This window comes from Xyrauchen texanus, chromosome 41 (assembly GCF_025860055.1).
Source record: "Xyrauchen texanus isolate HMW12.3.18 chromosome 41, RBS_HiC_50CHRs, whole genome shotgun sequence".
NCBI lineage: Eukaryota > Metazoa > Chordata > Actinopteri > Cypriniformes > Catostomidae > Xyrauchen > Xyrauchen texanus.
The window spans coordinates 8,358,265-8,380,127 of record NC_068316.1 but is presented as its reverse complement, the minus strand read 5'-3'; the positions used below and the strand labels follow the sequence as shown (position 1 = coordinate 8,380,127).

At 37.9% G+C, this 21,863-nt stretch overlaps 1 long non-coding RNA gene across 1 annotated transcript in view; it reads left to right on the top strand.

The window, feature by feature from the left end:
* Positions 1–21,863, top strand: part of LOC127634155 (uncharacterized) — an 89,221-nt gene that overhangs the window by 13,264 nt on the left and 54,094 nt on the right. Inside the window, exon 2 of the long non-coding RNA XR_007969325.1 lies at positions 15,067–15,177. This is a non-coding gene — a long non-coding RNA (uncharacterized LOC127634155). The remainder of the gene's footprint in view (positions 1–15,066; positions 15,178–21,863) is intronic.

Here is a 21,863-nt window from a genome sequence, read left to right as displayed (position 1 = left end):
TGTGTTATACAGTATTTTAGCATCTTGAAAGTAGTCACCCTTTGCCTGGAATTGCAGACATGTATTCTGGGATGCTTTTTAAACAGTAATCTATGTTCCCATCTATGTTGGGCACTTATTATTTTCTTTGTTATTTGGTCCGAAGTCATCAATTAAAAAAAAAAACATTTTAGATTTAAATAAATTAATATGATGGCACAATTTTATTTTTGTCTACAAAACAAATTTCAAATGTTTAAGCATACGTCTTCAGATCAAAAGATTTTTAAGATCATGAGAAACATTTCAGTCAAGTGTTTCAAAAGTTTTGACTGGTGTGTGTATATATAAATACATACCAATAAGGCAGCTCTTCACTGCATTAGTTAAGCAGATTGCCGAGTAATATATTTTTTTAATATTATGAAATTCTAAAGGAGTGGAACCAGGCATCTTTTATATTTTAACATTAAACAGTTTGATATAATGCAACATTTATTATCCCACAGCCCTCAGTGAAGTTTGATTTTTGTCTCTTTGTAGGAAAAATTTTGTTTGGGCACCTCTCCTCTAGCGAGATGCATCATATTCCAAGTCTTCTGAAGACTTACAAAAATGAAAGTCATTTTTCAGGGAAATCTTGACACCTGTTGTGCTTTGAGTGCTGATAGAAAAGGGAATTAAAAGTGGCTTGCGCGTTCACGCAATTATATGCATTGTTTTGTGCTAAAAACCAGTTCTTGGATGAACTTGTCTTACAGGTTTGGAGGGTGAGTAAATTATGACAGAATTGCAGATTTTGGGTGAACTATTCCCTCAAAATATGTCTTGTGTGTGGTTGCCTGGCTTCAGATTTAGGCATGCAGGTGTATGTTGAGTGTTGTTTGGCACAATTGGTGGACAAGTAATTGCGCTTCTGCCAGGGTGGGGTCAGATTGCACTCGTAATCAGTCAGGACCGCAGAGATGGTACAGATTGTTTGTCACTGAGCCATCGTCCCTTGAATCAAGGTAAATAAGCTACTGGAAAGCCAGCACATACCTGCCTGTTCCGCCAGTGCACAATTCACCTCCCCCACATTATCCAATCTCACCTGATCACATGTGACACCTCTGTGTGCTGCAATATCTGGACATTTTCCAAACAGCATTTTTGCCCCCATTGAAGTGCACTTCGGGAAGGGGATGCCACTTGAAGAGTCATTCCAAACAAAAGTAAGAATCTTTACAAGACATTTAGTGAAGGGTACATTCAACTGTACTGCCATGCTCTCTTTAGAGAGCCCACGTCAAGAGCTTTGTCCTTTGTAGCTAGTTAAGGAATAGGAATGATCACTTTCGATTGGAATTTGCCCTCTGTCTGCAAGCTCAATCCCCCTCTGTGGAGTTCACAGCCCAGGCTCCCTTAGTCCAGTCGGCTCGTTTACACACCCAAGAAGCATTTGAACTTTTTTTAATTCCCAATTCTCTCTCTCTCTCTCTCTATCCTCCACTGAGAGCAGATAAAGCCTTGGTCATCAAGCCCTGATTCTTTACAGTTCATTTCCCTTCTGTTTCTCTGCTAATTGTTTTCGAGCCTCAACATGGCCAGGGACCATTTCAAATGCTGCATAATGAGGCTCTGGCACATATTGGCCATTACCAAATTAAACCGCCTAGCAAGAGGAGTGGTTGCAGACATGCCAAATGCTCTGTCGTGAGTGGCTGGGAAATTTGATTGACAGGCTGAGGGGAGGATGGGGTTTAATTCTGGCAGGTTGCTCTGGGTGGTGCAGAGAGAGAAGGAGAGTAGACGGTGCATACACTATTAACTGGTACCATCAGACGCCCTCTGCAGGATGTATAGGAGAGGAACAAACCGCTCAGATGCTGACAACCAGAATATTTTTACTAGGGCTGGCTATTGGCAGTGATTTCTAAAGATCAAGATTATTAAGATCTTGAATCGATTTGATTCAATCTTTCTGTTTGTGTTCCACAAAACAACAAAGCATGGCCAGTACAAAGAATGCCTACTACCACTACAACAAGCACCTTATAAAGAGTACGCAGACAAACCCCCTCATTTGGTTCAATATTTATTCATATGAAAATATTTTATTTTCAGTGTGAACAGCCCGGTAGCAGTTATTACATATTGCGAATGAAATGTGTTCCAGGTTCAATATTTTTCACATTTGTGTAATTTCATACATTTTGGCCACTATTATTATTACTATACTTAGTATTTTAGTAACTATAGTAGTATCTATTGCAATGCAACAGTACAGAGGAGTTCTACAAAGAATTCTAAAGAGAAATTCTTCAAATGAATGCACACTGTAAACAATTCTCAGCAGAAATGTGAATCTAATCATAATGCATACGGTTTATTAAAAGATTGATCTTATAAAAAAAATAAAGATAAAATATTTTATTTTAAAAGGCTATGAAGTTGCGATTTACTTTTTCATAATACAGTAAAGGACTAGTTTGCGCAAAATTGAAAATACTGATACTTCATGAGACGCAACTGTCTGTCAAACACATTGAGCTACACATAACACAAAATCTACGCATAAGATACATAAGCTGCACAAGCTACACATAAGTATTTTCTCAGGCACTTATTGAGTCTAAATAGATTTACAACTCACATCACTTCAATTGACCCTTTCACAGACCTGTTATGGCGTGTTTCCGCCTTCTTAACCTATGCAAATTTAGCAATTCAATTTTTTCATTTCCAACTTTAAAAATATTTAGTGTAAATTTATAACATTGCACTTTGTATTATATTACCCTGGAATAGGGCTGCAACTAATGATTATTTTGATAATCGATTAATCTAACGATTATTAGAACGATTATTCGGCGATTATTGCAACGATTAATTGTTAGCTCTTAACCGATTATTCAGCTTGTGTAACCACATAAAAGGTTGTATTAGTCGTGCTTACTAACAATAAAGAGAAAAAAAATCATCTTTTAAAAATACCTCTAAATGACATTCACTGAATTAAAGGGGGAAATCTTTTGTTATCAAGTGTTTTTGCATTGTTTTCCATTTAAGATACATTTACTTGAGAAGCAACACATAAGATATTTAGACTTGCTTTAAGAGAATGTATCTTAAATATTCAGTAAGTGTATTTTGTATATAAGTGTATTTTTTTCTTGGTTTTACTTCTGCCAGTGCAGTAAAGACAAAATATACTTCTATTCAAGATCTATTCTCTAAAAGAAAGTCTAAATATCTTTTATGCTGCTTCTCAGGTAAATGCATCTTTTTTCTTAAAGGATTTTTAGATATTTTAAAATATTTGTGTTTTACATATTTATGTAGGAATATAATCCAAAATAAAACAAATCAAAAACATATTTTGTTGCAGTGTATAATGGGCCGAAGACTTCCTCTCTCACCTTTCTGTTCACTTCAATCCATCTTAAACTCCCAAAAAATCAAACTCTCTTGTATTAATAAAGCTGCGTATTGCCAATTTTATTCACGATAAGAAATGCACAGTGACATATATTATGATTCAATAAGTCGCGAGACAATATACAGTTATAGACAGTTATAATCTAGCTGCAGTAAGTGTGTGTGCTCGAGGGGCAAGCGCCCCCGTGACAGAGTGTGCATCAGCCGGATGCAGTTTCAGTATCTCCCTCTTAGATCGGGACAATTGCGCAACTCATCGAAGAGGCGCTGACCGCACAGAGAAATGCCAGTTTCGGAGTTTTTAGTTATTTACATGATCTGCTTCCATATTATTTGAACTACTAATAAAGCTATAACACATTAAATATAACTGCATTTAAGATGTAACTTCCTTTAAAGATGCTCGACATGCAAGTTTTGCTTCTCCAGCTCCACTTATTCCACAACGAGAGTGCTTCTGTATTTACTTCCTTTGTATTTTTGCATTATAATTCTCTCATACTTTGCGATCTACATCACCTGAAGATGTTTGGAAAGTTTAGAGCGCATCTGGACTGTGAGCTGTATAATTGTTCCTCTCCTAAGTCAGGTGCGAGCTGCACTGCTGCTGTTTAAAGTGATCTCATATTACATAAAATTAGATCAAACGACTCATCGACAACGAAAAAAATTTTTGACAATTTTTTGTTGTCGACTTTGTCGATAATGTCGACTAATCGTTTCTGCCCTACCCTGGAATACTTTAAAAAAAAATTTGACTACAGCTGCTGAGCGAGTGACATAAAATGTGGCTTTTTTACTGCTGTTATCCAGCGCTGTATGTTTATATCTTCTTTTGCAAAACTGTGGAAGCGAAATCGTTGATTTTTTTTTTATTTTGCTGTTGGAGCAAACAGGTTTAAATTTGCTGTGGTCCCACATTCACCGCCATTCAAGTTTAGCCAACTATGATGACTTCATTTTTGCAAAAGGGTCCATAGTACACCCAAATGACAATATTTATGTCAGACTGTTCATGTGTTGTACTTGCTTTAGTTTATTCCATATTGTTTCTTCATCAAATAGCAATGTTAAACATAAATAAAGCAAATCACTAAAACATCAGTGCCACCTTGAGTACAGAATTGCATCTGTAATATGTGTGTACATGCATATGGGATACTGATAATTCACCATCGTTGCACAAAAAATCAATGTAATATAATATTTATTTGTATGAATATAGTACTAATTTCTCTTGTAATAAAGATATAGATAGCCGGTGATAGTAAACGTATAGATATAAAATAATCATTAAAAAATATAATTTATGGAAGTGCAAAAAAAACAAAAAACAGACACTATTACATACCTAGAGTCTCTAATACCCTATACAGTACACACTTGGTACTTAAAACCATTATAAAATGTAATATTTTTTTTTTTAGCAATCCCCCATTGTGTTATACTACTTCTAAGAGATAGATTGAGGAATACTAAAGGCACAGGGGATGAAATGAGGTCTCAAGTCCAGAGGTATGCAGTTAACGATTAACAGAGTTAAATAATGTGACTAAGTTCAGTATGTTAAATATATTAGAAAGTCACATGAACACCATCTGAGATATTTGATTATTTTCACGTTTTCAAGTGGACTAAATATTTGGGACTGGTGAAGTACATCAAGCCATATGGGAATTTGATGTATTATACATATCCGTATCTCATATGCTGTTTCAAATCTTATGGGAAAAAAACAACTTATATTCAAAGCCTGTGTTTGATACTGCTGATCTTTATTTAGCTAACGCTAGATCAATATGTGGAAATTCCACTAATGATCTGAGAAGAGACAGAACAGGGTGGCGGCTTGCCAGCTCATGTTTAGTTATTCCCACTTTATTTATTTATTTTTTTAGCTTAAATAATTTCCTGTTCGGGAGGATTATAGTGTTATAGAGTTAAATTTAAGCTGCATGTTTCCCTCCATGTATGCTACGAACAGAAGCGTTTCATGCATACTAAGCCACCTGAGGTTTTCTGGTGTGTGCTGCAAGAGGACGGTGGATGTAATTTATTGCACAATATGGTGCTGTTATTGATTATACAGCAAAAGAGCAGTACCATCTGCTTTGCTAATAGCCATATGAATGTTTCAAGCATGTGTCACCACCTTGGAACTAGCCCAGGATGAAAACATTGTCAGGTACTGCTCTTAGGACATGCACCAGGCCAAATTTGAGATTAATCCTTGGTCGTTCTGTGAATAACTGTTAATTTGGCAGTTAAAGAGCACACTATCTAAAGCCAAGTGCACTACAAGAGTAAAGCTTGTTGCTTTGTACACATTTAAAGACACAGTTGCTTGTTTTTAAGTTGTGTTGGTATGCAGTATGTTAGTCTCACTTTAGTGCAGAATGCAACCCAGGCTGAGCCCCACATTAATTAGCATTTGCAGTTGAGTTTGATTTGCCATTCGCCACTGTCCATCATAGAGGCTCCCTATCTGATCTCAGAGGGGCTGCAGTTTGCCTGATCTGGCTGGGTAGAGCCGGTTATTGATCTTCCATCTGTTTGGGCTGCGTGATCATTGAAGAGTGATTAAAAACAGACGTGACGGCTCCCCCGTGAAACCGTCCAAGGCATGCAGATGGGCCCTGTGCGGAAAGGGCTGTCAGCGCAACCATGCTTCTCCCGCGTAGCTGCGGCCTTCTCTGACGAGAAAGGTCATGTCGACGATGGGGGAATCTGGACGATTTTTGTTTTAAAATATTGTTTGATAATGCACTTTAGTCCCTGTTTGGCTATGGATCCTCCAGGACTTATGAATAACTGCAAAAATCCATGCTTGTCTCAGACAGTCTTTGTCTCTGGCATTTATCAGCTGCGCCACAGCAAGCGTTTTGTCTAGGGAGCGAGAAGCCTCCTGGATGTTTGTGCAAGCGAACGTCGAATGAAGCCTGCGGTCTGAGCAGTTTGCTTCTATAGTATTTGCGTTTATACTCTACATCTAAATGTTGTTCTCCTACTGAGTCCTAGAGATGCATCTGCTCTCTGGGATGAGGCTGTTTTAAAATACGATTGATGCCCTGCAGTGTGTACACAGTATTGATTGGGAGGTATGGATGCATACTTCATGCGTAGTGTTGATCTCATTAGCGTCTGCGCATAATGTCTTGTCATCACAGAACAGAACCCTGAAGGGGTTTATTTTGCGATAATGACCGACTAACTGTACATTATCCAGCATATTACTCTGCTACCAACCAAATGATTAAATACTGTAAATGGACATGAGATATTGATTTGCGTGCCAGAATGTGAAAATGTATTTTGGTTGCAAAATCTTAAAATAAACAAATTTTTTTTCTCTGTCAAGATTTCTGTCTGTCCTATTTTGTCCTATTTTACAAGATATCTTTGAACTCATTTGGTTTGAATGAATATTGCTTATAGTGTAAAGTACAGAACATGTAAGAGAACAGGTATTGTCTTATTTTTATTTTCTTAAACATTCTGTAGCACAAGAGAATTAAACATCTGCCAAACATCATTAGCGTTGGCTTCTACCTAGTTCCAGCATACATCTGTTTCTCTTGTATATTTTCCACTTGACAGGAGAGGGTCAATACTAGGCTAAAGACAGGGATCTTTTGGAGAGTTAGTCACAGAAGTGCTTTACTCACTTTATTTGGTTAGATCCCTCAAAACAGTGATGCAGAGACTTGATTGAAAAAATACATCTCTGCTTCTCAAAGCAATTTACAATATGCACTTCATGTCTCTAAGATGACCTGGAATTTCATAAAAATGGTAAAAGTGCACTTGGTAAATTCCACTGTAAAAATAAGCACTTTAAAATCGAATAGTTCTTGTAGGACAGTAGTTAAAAAGATACACATCTCATTAATTTATCAAGATGAAGACTATTCATATAATTGGCTTAAACAAGCAGTTTTTTTCTGTATACGGTCTCACACATACACACACACACACACACACACACACACACACACACACACACACACATATGTTGGTCTACCTATCATTATGAGGACTTTCCATAGACATAATGACTTTTATACTGTATAAACTATAGATTCTATCCTCTAAACCCTAAACCTAACCCTCACAGAAAACCTTCTGCATTTTTACATTTTCAATAAAACATTGTTTAGTATGATTTTTAAGCGATTTGAATTATGGGGACACTAGAAATGTCCTCATAAATCACATTTATAGCATAATAACCTTGTAATTACCAGTTTGTAACTTACAAAATTGTCCTCGTAAATCACAAAACACACACACACACACACACACACACACACACACACACACACACACACACACACACACACACACACACACACAGTGTATATATATATATATATATATATATATATATATATATACACTATTGCATACATATATACTATATACATCAATCAGCCACAATATTAAAACCACCTGCCTAATATTATGTAGGTCCCCCTTGTGCTGCCAAAACAGCACCAACCCGCATCTCAGAATAGCATTCTGAGATGATATTCTTCTCACCACAATTTTACAGATTGGTTATCTGAGTTACTGCAGACTTTGTCAGTTCGAACCAGTCTGGCCTTTCTCTGTTGACCTCTCTCATCAACAAGGTGTTTCCATCCGCAGAACTGACGCTCACTGGATGTATTTAGTTTTTGCCACCATTCTGAGTAATTCTAGAGACTGTTGTGTGTAAAAGTCCCAGGAGATCAGCAGTCACAGAAATACTCAAACCAGCCCATCTGGCACCAACAATCATCCATGTAATTATCTAATCAGCCAATCATGTGGCAACAGTGCAGTGCATAAAATCATGCAGATATGGGTCAGGAGCTTCAGTTAATGTTCACATCAGCCATCAGAATGGGGAAAAATGTGATCTCAGTGATTTGGACCGTGACATGATTGTTGGTGTCAGACATATATATACCGTGAACACTGAAATATGTAATATTTCTTTAAGGGCTTCTCCAGAAAAAGCAAAGACAAGCCTAAAGATTACTAAGGAGTAGCATCTCTGTATTTACTCTATATTATGCAAATCTATACGTGTTAATTGTATTTTTAGTCATTCTTTAATCTTTTTTAATAGCTGTTTGTTTTCTGAATGCCTCCAGTTGATCTGGTCATTGGGGTTGTATTTTGCAGAGGGCATTTCTTAATAAAGTAAAGGCTTTTCTGTGTTCCTTCCCCCCTTTGGGCAACAGATGCTAATTGTGTTTGCGTTTCATAATTCTTATGACCACTGCAAACAAACAGCGAGTTTCTGCGGCAGGCACTGCAACAAGTCCCATGTACACGTTTGTGAGAGAATACACACTAGAGAAGTTTAAAAGGTTGAAGGTTAGTCGTTTTTGCATTGGTGAAGCTTCAGGCTGATTACAGTCTACGAATCCCATTTGCATTTCTCCTTTGACGAAAGACCTTGTTATTAGGTCTCAATGTTGTAATGAATGGTTGAAAAAAGAATGAAACATCTCAAAGTGACTGAGGAATTTAAGAGAGTGTAGCTTTGGTGCCTTCAAGACTATTGAAAGTCACATAATTAATAAAGCCTTACAGCGGAACCTAATCAAAGCACTTAAGAAAATACATTGTACATGCTAAACTGTTACTGTTTAAACTATTGATTCTTTTAAGTAAATGGATAAACTTTAGTTCTAAATACTTTATCTGTAATGATCATTGTCTTTAAAAGTTCAATTTAAGTCTGACTGATTTGTCTTTTTAAAATGTCATGAAAACGGTTTAGTCTGACTGAAATCGTACCAGTCTGATTTTTGTGAAGTCGGACTAAAATATGAATCCGATTGTAGCTCGACTTCGTCTATAATTAGGGATGCTCCGATCAGGATTTTTACAGCCGATACGAACTCTACAAGACCCCTGAAGTTGTCCTGTGTTATCTGTAACCAATACATTAATAACATATATTTTGTCACCTGATCAGCTGATATCGATCCTGTTTATTTCACCTTTTGTCAGGATCTCTGTCATAACTGACTATATGGAAGCTTTCTGCACACTGTCTCTTTTAATTGACTTTTCCTCTTCCCAGTAATATCACTTTGCCTTGTTTTTGTCAACAAAAACATTTAAAAAAGCTTTTTTTTAAAAAAAAAGCTTTAAATCAAGGCTAACAAAAGGGTTTCTAGCTATATTAAGATAAAAAAAATGAATCTTGGTGTCAAATTGAAGACAAACTGATAACCCATAGGTGTTATTCAATTTAATGTGACGTCGTTGATCATGCCCAAAAGGGTTTTCAAGCCAAGGGGATCACCAAACCAGATGACACAGCCTTAAAGCCCAGGGCACCCCCAGGTAGTCAAGGGCCCCTGGGCACCCCAGTCGGTAATTCGTCCCTGCATGTGAATGTACTGTTTGTAAAGAAAAAAGAATATACTCAATTAATGACAGTTTAAAATTTTGCCAAGTACAAGGGGGTTTAATTGGACCATAAGGCAAAGCGCAGTAACTACGCAAACACAGAGAAAGTGGCTTCCAAGTTTTTTTATTGTCTAGCTAAATGTCTATTTTTATAAAAAAAAATTAATCTGAGCATAATTTAATCAAACTAGTCTGTCAAATGACAGATCATAGTCCAAGAGACCAACTTCCCTGATTTTAGTTTGTAAGGCAGTGTGTAACTCTGCTCATCCAGTCAGAAATGTGCATTTTGGAATTTCCGTTTTAACTGTCACACTGTATTGGGCTTTGTTTTTTTGCACAGGCATTTGCATGGATGTGTTAAAACTAGATGAGGTGTGATTACGGATTTGTTTCCCCGCTAGCCTGCAGGAGTACTTGGTCTTTGACGCTGAGTGGGTCAGCCCTGATTGTAATGGAGAGGTGCGTGGCTGTGTTTGTTGTCAGGACGGAATGGGAGGGGTCGATAATGGCATGGCTCGTGATGCCGGCGCTGGAGAGGGGGCACAGAGAGACACTCAGGTTTGATTAAAGAGAAGTGGCCACAGGTAGACCCCAGCCACTCTGAGAGGCTCAACTACGTCTGTGATCTACAGGAAAATCAAAAAAATGAAACATGAATGTTTTTGTCTTCTGTGTACCAAGGTTTTTTCAGCAGGCAGAATTAAATAATATCATCTTATCATTATATATAAATGTACAGTTACATTAATGTAGTTAGCGTATTTTTGTTAGTAACTTGTAGCGTATCCAGCTACATTTTTATAAGATTAGCTTGACTGTATTTTAACTGCGTTATGAGCATTTCCATAACCAGATATGAGGTAATTGTTCATATTCGTATTGTACAACTGAACGTATGACTGCAATTTTTAAATAGCTTTAGGCCAGTTCACGTCTTAGAAGTTCACTATACTGTACATTTCAGCGCATTGAATCTTCAATTCAAAATGTATTAAAAAACGAATTTTATATAGGGTGATCATCCCTATGTCCTACTCGCTCCAGACAGAGCTCTTAATGTTGGCACTTTGAAGAGAGCATGGCATTACTATATAAGTGTACTCTTTCGCTAATAGGCTTGTACAAAAATACATTTTCAAACAACCCTTCAAGTGGCGCCCCTCCCCGAAATGCCCTTCAATGGCACAAAAATTAGTTTGAAAAACGTCCATCATTAATCGCCAGTAAATTGCTGTCCATAGGTCCAGTCCACTGCTGAAGCAGCACATACATGATGCTGTCACAAGATCTGTAACTTTTCTCCGCGCTAATTAGGATGGACCAGTCACAGTTGTTTATTTTCACGGAATGAGAAATTATTGTATAGATACTGCTGTGGTGGGTTTCCATCCACAGGTACAAATCATTGCGATTGTCAGCTTTCTTTAATTCATTAATTATTTAAAAAGATTTGAATATCATTGATCGGCTTTAAATTACTGTCCAGAGGTCCAGACCGCTGCTAAAGAAGCACATTGACAGTGCTGTCACTTGGCGACTGTTACTTTTCTCAGCACTGGTCAGGATGGACCAGGATAGAGTCGTTTATTATTACTGGATGGATGAGTTTAAGAAATTATTGTATAGATATCGCTGTAGTGGGTTTCCATCCACAGGTATGAATCATCGCATTTAACGTTTTTAAATTGTAAATTAATCCAGTGTAAAATGTCTCCAATTATTAGACATAAAAACATCCAGTGATTTGAATGCAGATCAATGGAGGATTCAGTTTTCTGAGCCGTCAAACGCCCCCTGGAGGACAAAAGTTTTGTGTCTCGAAGGAACACACAGTTATTATATGATTTTAGAAAACATGTTAAATAGCACAAAAATTATATATGCTATAAGATAAGTATATATCGTCAAGGCCAGGGGAACCAAGGAGTCTTAATCCGGCCCTGATGATCATCATGACGTTATCTGAAAGGTTCAAAAACAGTAGCACACTACACTAGTACACCATCTGTAGTACAGACTACAGAACAAAATCAAATATGCAAACACTGGCCATTATGAAGGCTATGCTGTTTCATTCATTTGAGTAGCTAATGTTTCGCGACCTCATTGGTGACGACATAGTTGTAATTTTGGTAAAATTCTTGGCACCCCACCCAGACCTCACTAATTTTCAAACCCTGGTTATTAGTAGTTTATAGCTGGGAAAGCTACAGATTTAAAGTAGTTTTCCCAACATTGGTCTGTTGGAAGTTTAAGAAGGGTTTTGTGCACTTTTCATCTTGGCCAGGCTGGGAGAATGGCTAAGACTAGATAAGAACGCTTTGGCTGGTTTAAGCTGTGTTTATTTTTTTCAGCCGGGCAGAAAGACCTCTCTTTACGTCAGTCATTTATATGTTTTGCAAGATCTTTACATTTTCTGAAAGAAATATGAGGTTTGCCTGTGTAAAATTCACCTCCATGATGCTAGGTCGTTGTGGGTCGTTGCTGCTAGCGCATTGTTTAGCAGCTGCTATGGTGATTGGAGAGGTTTGTAGCTTGTTGCTTTGAGCTTTCTATGTTGTTTCTAAGGTGTTCTGAATGTTTTTAGGGTGTTAATAGTGTTTGCTAGTTAGTTGTTAGGGTGCACAATTTGAGGTATAATTGATGTCCTTAGCACAAAACGTAAGGTTCCCTAATTAAATCCCTAACCATACTTTTTAGCAATAGAAATAGTTATGCTTGCCTTAGCAAGGGCCGAATAACTCTCTTAAAATTCTCTAAAATCTTTTAATTATGTTAATGACATGGTTATGTGGGAAGCTGACTCTGTCTGAATGGTTGTGTGTGTGTTTTCAGAAGTATTAGATATTTTGGAAGCGAATGAGTTGAAGGTTAGCTGTCTGCATTTCTCCAGAGTGAAAAGATGTTGAGTTACTTCAGTTTAGGAATGACAAGCATCTGGAAAGTCTCTCTTGATTCTTTAAATACAGCCTGTTGGTATGTTTTTGATTTGTCCTCAGAACTCGCTTAATTGTTCAGCTGTGAAACTTTGAGCGTACCGTTTTCCCAGAGCATTGGAAACATCCTTGCCATGATTTACTTTTGTTCAAGTACAAGGATGTGTGTAGGCCTGCTTAGAAACACACACATACATAAAACTACCTGAGATAGTTCACTCAAAAATGAAAATTCATGCACACTCATGCCAACCCAGAAACGATCAATAAGTTATTTTTTACTATACATTTTCACATTCACATACTTCTTCTCTTGTTTTTCAGTGATTCACACTCTTTGTGCGTATCTCTACCCAGTAGTGAAAGTGGAAATTTACAGCAAAAAAGGACTATAATACTGATCTGTTTCTCACCCACACCTATCATAACACTTCTGAAGATATGGATTTAACCACTTTAGTCATGTGGATTATTTTATGCTGCCTTTATATTAGGGATGCACCAATACCACTTTTTTGCTTCCGATATCGGAAATCATTGTATTGGCCGATACCACAGATTGTTTTTTGCATAATCAGTTTAGAATATCTTTAAATAGGTGTGGAAGTAATTGGATTACTCTTTAATATGTAAAGAAACACAAACCTCTAATCACATTATTTCAATATGAATGTATAGCTTATTAAGAAACACTTTATTATTAACTAGTATACTGGATAATGTAGCAGCACAATTAACAGTAATTCCAGTTTTCATGTGTTCTTTAGAAAAGAAACCAGTGTTTTATTTTTGCCTTTTTCACCCAAAAATGTTTCAACTTGCATCTGGTCTTTAAAGTATTCAGATCTCCTTTTTGTTCAATTTAGTTGTAAGACATCAGCTCACTTTTCATTCACACAGTTACTTTTTGGAACCCATTCAACTTAAATATTGTTATAAATTGAAAACAAATACTAATGATGACAATAATAATAATAATACATTGCTATTAATATTATTATTATTATTGTCTTTTAATTGTAATTTTAAATACAACAGTAATACATTTAAATCGAGAACTTTCTAAACCTGCACACTTTTATTTTGACATTCTAAACTCTTCAGGAAGTCCTGTAAGTGTCTGTTTGTAGGCAAGTTCACAGTAGTTTAATTTGCTTCTTATTCAAATTGTGGTAAAATGCACCTCCGGTGCCGTTCTAAATGCATATTCTAAGTGAACTGAACTATTGGTCATCTACACCTGTGATGCTGTTCTTCAGTATCACTCAAATATTGCGCACCGCTGTGAAGGCTAAAAATAGCCGCGAGTGCATCACCAGCCTGTGCGTGAGTTTGTGTCAACAGAGCAGCACCATTCACTAACGCACTGGCGCTGTGCATACTATATATTTACTTATTAAACACAGCCTTTTGTGATTCACAGAGCTAACGCTCATCTTCAAATGGCTTTGAATAAAATACACTAGAACTGCTTTAATTGTGTTTTTATGGTTCTTTTATGTCATTTTTAGAGCTTGACTGTAACGAACATGACTAACACACAGTATCGGTTTTGGATCGGCCTCATCCGACCGATACCCAATCTGTCTAAAAGCTTCAGTATCGGAGCCGATACCGATACAGGTACCACCCTACTTTATATGCTTGAGGGTGAATAAATGATGAGAGAATTTTCATTTTTGGGTGAACTATCTCTTTAAAAGTCATCCATGCAACTTCTGCACAATATTTCAAGTCTTCTGAAGCCAAAAGAGAGCTTTGTGTTGTAAACCAAATATGTAGGTTGTTATTCAATGGTAATCTTAACATCCTCCCTAGCTCTCCTTGGAATGTTTAAAAGAGTTCATGAAAGGAGTAGTAATGTGAATGAATCTTTTTTATTTTTTATTCAGATCTTTTCAATGAATTGGTTCATTCAGTTAAAAAAAAAAAAAAAGCATCCAAATCATTTGTTCACAAAACAGACTGATTCATTTCTTGAGTTTAACTAACAGACTCAATAATCTGGTTGCAGGAAACTCAAGAGGAAGATTATCTGTGAATAATGACACACATTTCAGTTTGTTCCTCACTCAATTGCTGTTACATGACTTCAGAAGACTTGAAATATAGCACATAAGTCATACAGAATGGACTGCTTCATGATGCTTTTATGGTGCTTTTTTTTTTTTTTTTTTTTTTTTTTTTTGAGCTTATCAGAGCCAGTCCTATTTCAGTAGGATGAGTAATGTATATGATTTCAGAATTTTCATTTTAAGGTAAACTATCCCTTTAACATACATTGACTCTCTCCCTTTCTCTTTATTTGTCTATTTAGTGTATCCTGGTCTTGAACCCTTGGGTGCAGACTCACACCTTGCTCCATTCCACTGCTGCAAATCAATTGGAGAAAATGCACTGGAAAAGAAACCCAGCGAAAGTCTGTGAGGTGCATCCCCTTTCTAACCCTAGACCTTTAACTTTGCACCTGCCTCTCACCAGAGCTCTTACTCGACAACTAGCAGAAGAGTAGAGAGACACTTGCCGTTGTTTCCAGATTTAGATGGTCTGCTACCTCGCACTGGACCCATCTGGTTAGGCTTCTGGGTAGCTGTGCTTTAACCTTTTGATTGGCCTGAAACCTGCAGCTGTGCTCTATACCGCAACTGCTAAAACCCAAGTTGAATTTGGCCACACATGCTCAGAAGACCCTCACATAGAATCACAAAAATGTTTTTGTTTCTGTATCACACACAAAAGCCTTTAGATAAAGGCGCTTTCATGAGGATTGCGATGGAGGTCACATAATCACTGTATTGTTCCTACTTGACTACATGGCTCTCCAGAATACTTAATTCTGATTGGCCAATTGCAGCATTTTGCAGTGAAAGCTTTTTGTATAATGAGTACTAATGAGATTGCATTGTAGGCAGGGCTACCCAACATGATGGTTAAGACTACAACTAAGATTAACATGGAATATATGAAGCGCTTAATTTTTTATCATGTTGTTTTGTTTTTGTATAAATTGATGCACTTAAAATATTATACCACATAAGATACATGTAAAACATACAGGCTCACGCAGACATATAGTCTTTTAACCTCCTTGGACTTTACAGCTATTCCATCATAAGACAATAATGTGTTGCTGAGCTACACTCTAATGCACACGCACAAACACACACACAGACACTCACTCAAATGTAATTATCTTATGATTCCAGGCACATGCCATCTAAGTCACAGGAATATCTCCCCAGACCAGCGTGCGTCGGGAAGGGTTTGTGATTTTTGGCAGGTGGCTGCTATGCCTCGTCTGTCCTTTAAAGGCAACTGAGCCTCCTGCTCGTTTGATGTAGAGACACAACAAGATGGAGGTGTTTTGTAGGGGAGATTATCTAGTCCCTGCTGACAGCACTGTTGCTAAGTACAGCTGCCTAATTCATCACTGTAATCAATAGGGATGGATTGCAAGCCTGATTTAATTCATAAAGGCTCTGTGCTATAGACTGAACATATGGCATTTGATTTGCACTGTATCAAGAGTATAGGTGTGCATCTTCTGACTTGTAATGCTTACAGCATCTCGGAAATTTGACATAAAGCACTTTCCGCAAATACAACCCCAACTCCGAAACAGTTGAGACAGTGAGCAACTTGAACAATGATCATTTGAGATTTGTCAATTTGCCAACTGATGCTTCAGCAGATAATCCAGCACTTTGAGAACAATGTTCCCCAAAGTCAAATTGGAAGGATTTGGGGCATTTCACCCTCTACAGTGCACAACATAGTTAAAAGATTCAAGGAATATGACCAAATCTCAGTGCGTAAAGGGCAAGGCGAAAACCACTACTGAATGTGTGTGGTCTCTAATCCCTCAGACGTCACTGCCTTACAAATCTGCGTTCATCTGTAATAGATATCATGAACATGGGCTTGGGATAGCTTTAGTAAACCTTTGTTAGTCAACACCATTTACCCCTGCATCCACAGATGCAAGTTAAGACTTAACTATGCAAATCAGAAGCCCTACATCAACACTGCTGACTTCTCTGGGCTCGGTCTCATCTTAGATGGAAAGTAGAACAGTGGAACTGTGTTTTTTGGTCTGAAGATTCCCTTTTTTTGAAAAGTTTTTGAAAAACAAAGCTGTTGTGTTATCCAGGCCAAAGAGGAAAAGGGCAATCCAAGCTGTTATCAGCGTCAGGTCAAATCTCAGTGTCTGTATGGGCCAGGGGTGTGTCAGTGTCCATGGCATGGGTAACTCACACACCTGTGTGAACACCATGAATGCAGAAAGATATGTACAAGTTTCGGAGCAGCATATACTGCCATCCAGCACCATCTTTTCCAGGGACATCCCTGCATTTTACAGCAGGACAACTTCAAACCACATACTGCCCAAATTTAAAGTGTATGGCTGTGTGAGCAGAGAGTGTGGGTGCTAGACTGGCCTGCCTGCAGTCCTGACCTGTCTCCAGTTGAGAATGTGTCAACATTTGGGTACCAAAATCTGGGAGGCCTCTGAGGGCGGGGGGTGGATGCTGGATGGCAGAGGCAGGCTAAATATATAAAAATTGTGCCATTGTGATTTTATGTGCTGAGTAACATAATTTTTCCCACCGTGTCCGATATTAAAATCAGTGTGACACACTTTGTAAAAGTCATGGGCATTGTGTACATGGCTTCGAGATATGAAATTAAATTCTTCCGTCCAACTGTTGTTAAATTGACATGTGTGTGTGTATATATATATATATATATATATGGCCGTAGCACCACCTGAGTCTTCTCCCATCTAACAGTGATGCTTGATTCAATTTCCCGCGTCTACTACCTGCGCTGATATCAACAGCGCAACTGGGTTGTAGGTTGACAGGTTGAGGTCACAAATGGGTTCAAATTTGTATGATGTGTCGATTGTGTGAGTAGGATGCGTTTCATACAAGATCTGGCAACTGGACAACCTTGGAATAATATGTTGATGTGATTATCCATATAACGAGGTTTGGGCCATACAAATTACGGGAGTTTCCTGGGAGAATAATGGGAGGGGGGCGGTTGATGGGTGTGAAATATGGGAGACTCCCGGGAAAAACGGGAGTGTTGACAGGTATGTCCCATACGACAATGAAGACCCCATACAAGTGTGCAGCTGAAGACCTGCAGAATGGCCCGTATGCATTTTCCATTTCCCTTTTGATTTGTAATTAGTAGCACCTATTAAACATGCAAATAATAATAATAAAAAACTTATGTGGACAAATTTTAAGAAATACCAAGCTATAGAAAGTCAGATTTGTATTAATTGAACTGTTTATTTTTTTCAGGAGTGCTGGTTATTCATGTTTTTGAGACATTACAGGCTTTACATCAATTAATTCTGATTCAAAGTAATGGCCAGCATCATCCAATCACTGCCAACCATGTTAAATTTAAACGATACATTATCAATTCTGAATCTATTTATTGTTGCCATTGTCCCATGTCTGCCAAACATGTTGAGTCGTTAAAACATCATCTGCAGCATGAAACTAAACTTTTGTTCAGATTTTAGGACCTTCCTCATTTTGCAAGTTGCTTTGGGTAAAAGCATCTGCTAAATGAATAAATGTAAATGAATGAACTTAACTGCATAGGAAAGCTATAGGGTGCCCCCTTGCTCCCTATTTAGTGAATGACTTAACCTCCAGAGTGCTGTCGTCTACACTGGTCTCAGAACAGTTAAAAATGGACCACATTTTCATTCCAACTCCATATAAAGCCTCTGAATGCAATATTTGAATGAGCTTTCGGATGAATCCATTGATTCTCAATTTGTAAATATTGGATTTCTAAGGAAAAATGTGCAAAAGTACACTTTAGTGTACATCGTGTTTAGCAGCGTGGCGTTTTGCGTTGAATCGCTCAAATTTTAAAAATCTTATGAACCTAGATACTCTAATATTTTGACTCATGACAGGTTTCAATGTAAAAGCTTAATTAGGTTTTTACTAGATGTAGTCTTGTTGGCATTTCTCCCAAAGACAAACTGCGCTGTGATCTGCGCTATGTTGTTTTGTCACATGACTCCTTACGCCAAAATTACTGAACGAGTCTTCTGAACTGAGATAAATTGGTTTAAATTCACTTAAATTATGCATTCCTTAGAGCAAAGCAAAAATCCAGTGTCCAATGCTTGTGTACTCGGGGTCGCACAAGGATAAACCAATATTTGTTCCCAAACTAACTATCCCCTACTGATGTATAGCTTAATTTAGGCTACATTTAGGCAACCCTGTTACCCAGTATGGCGTTGTTTTTGAAAGTAATTTTGTTAATTGTATAACATTTTGTCTCAAAAATAGAAAAATTATAACAATTTTATTTTTTACATTTACCCATGTCCAAAATTATGGTAACAGGATTGCAAAATCTGCAAAGCTCATCTAAAATGATTAAAAGATGCATATGATTAACGATAAACATTTTCTGAAGGTTAAGCACCTCCTTTCATTGAACGTTTGTTGTAAAGAGTTTCAGGCCTTTTTTGTTCCCTATTTGTGGAAAGTGTTATGGCATTGGAAAGTGTGCGTTGTTGCTTATATGTTTGTCAGTTTATGTTGCAAAATCAATATTAATGTTTTTATGTGCTTTTCACATGTAAAATGAAGGACACTTTTTTTCACCTAAGTATTTCATACAATGCATTTCTTCTTGTCAATTCACCAATTTCTTCTTCAGAATGCTGAGTCTCATGATAACGGTTTTCCGTATGGATCGCCTGCCACAGATTTATCATCTTCATAAAGAAAAAGCAATGAACATTTAGTGATCCTTAAAAATACTTTTTGTAGGGCACCTGAAGCAGCATTATAATTGTTCAGATGCCACAGGGGCTGTAAACTTTGTTTTACAGGGTATCCATGAGTGCTGGATGTCTATAGTTTACGAATGAGTTCCTGGAAAAATAAGGTGGCAAGTAGTCAGCTGTTATCTCCCTCTGTCAGGGCTCAGGTGCCCGCGTGTTTCCTCCCTTCCCCCTTGGGTACTGGAGCACATTGTCAGAGAGGTGATTTTGCTACAGTTTCCTGTAGACAATGTCTCATACAGAATCCACTATGAGTTAGCTGACAAGCGCCTCACCAATATTTGTCTTTCTGATTCAATAGCACATGTTGAGGATGAAGATAATCTCCCAAACAAAAACAAGTGTAAGTTTTGCTGCAGCTGTGGAGATATAAGTGGAGACACTTGTAGTGCCCTTGTTTTTGGAGATAACACAACTGTTTACTAATGGTTTTCTTTTAATAATCTGTCTGTATGGTCTAATACAATTTAATCAGTCTCCCGATTGCTTTATGAACCTCAGGTCTTCTGATGGGTAGTTATACTGTATCTGCCAGAAGAGCAATTTTTTTTCTTTGGTTTTAGGAAACGTCAAGTGGATGGGTCAAAAAGAGGAAGCTACATCACAAAAAAAAAGCTTTTTTGGTTTAAAGTGTAGCTATCTCAGTAGAAGCCATCAGACATAGAGGGCGCTATTTTCATGAGTGCGCAAATCGCAGCACAACACGCTCCGACTGTGCGCAACGTCTTACCCAATTTTCACGAGAGCACTAATTCTAAGTGCAATTTTCTTTTCTTATGAATGTAGCCTTGTATCTTAGTTTATATCGCTGGTGCTTGACAGGGAATGGACTGTATAATAGGACAGAGATTGTGCCGGAGACGATAGCGTTAAGATGGCCCCAGCCACTTTAACTCTATGCGAGAAACAAAGAGAGAGAAAAGGCGCGGCTGGCACGGCCTGCTCCCATGCTTGGCACGTCGCTTTGTTCCCTCCTTTGGGCTGCCGGGAACCGAAAAAGTTATGACAATTTTATGGGGCGTTGGGGAAGGGTACGTGCGGTCTGATGCAGCCTGTCACTTTTGCATGCAACTGCCTGCCCACACCTGCATCAGCAGAGCACGTACACGGTTCAGCGCATGGCGTGATTGAATAGGGACCCCTAGTGTCGCTTCACTCGACACAACGTCGAAGTGAGCGACAGACGGGGAAGTTCTAGGTTACTGTTGTAACCTCCGTTCCCTGATGGAGGGAATGAGAAGTTGTGTCCCCCTGGCCACGGTGCTGAAACGAGCCACTGCTATGGCCGAACCTTACTCTCAGCTCCTCAGTGCAAAACCTGAATGGACAGTGCATGATTCCCTCCTTTTATACTCATATGTCTTTTGGAGGGACATGCAGATTCTGTCTATTCTCAAGTTCAGAGGTAACCGAGGCCTTCAAAGAAGTCCCCTAGTGTCGCTTCTCTTGACACAACGTCTCGTACCCTCCATCAGGGATCTGATGTTACAACAGTAACTTTGACGTTTCTGTGAATAACAGAGGTATATTTACCTTAAAAAGTAGGTGTATCTGACAATTTCCAAAATATTTAAAATGGTTTTAAGTGGCTGCTGTATATGTTTTATTCCCTCTTCCCAAAACATCCTACAGTTATTTACTCAGATGCAACCCACATAGCATCAACCCAGTGCAAATATTGTATAAGAAGGCTCTGTATGAGTATCTACATTATGTCTGCCTTGTGACCTTCTTCCTTGTAGTTTTCTCTGTTCTCTGTCATTGGCTGGGGCTTTATAGTTGGGGCTGTTTCTAGTTTATTAGGCATCAGAGCTAATTGCTTTAATGAGACACGATGAAAGGAAAAGGAGGGTGAGAAAAAAAACTTAATTTGAATCCTTTCTGGAATTCGTTAAATAATTCAAATTGGCTTTCATAATTCCTGCTCTGCGCTGGGTCACTGCCGAGGTCCAAAGAAGGAGTGTAAACTGAACATCTTAAATAGATTTTCTTTTATAGCACAATCATCTTGCGTCTCGAATCTAGTCTTGACCCCAAACGTAAGATGAATAAATTATGGACAAATTACTGCATTTCGGGCACTAAACATTTTTTTTCTTAGTGATATTAGGGTTCTTTGAAGCTTTTAATGTTAGTAATTACGTATTTCCTAAGAAGAATCATCCAATGAGACATTCTTGGTATGATTTTTAGGGGCCAAGGTCAAGGTCTGTTTTTCCTCTGTAAATAATTATTTTATTTAAAATACTTTAGTCTGTCTGTCTATCTATAAGTCTAAC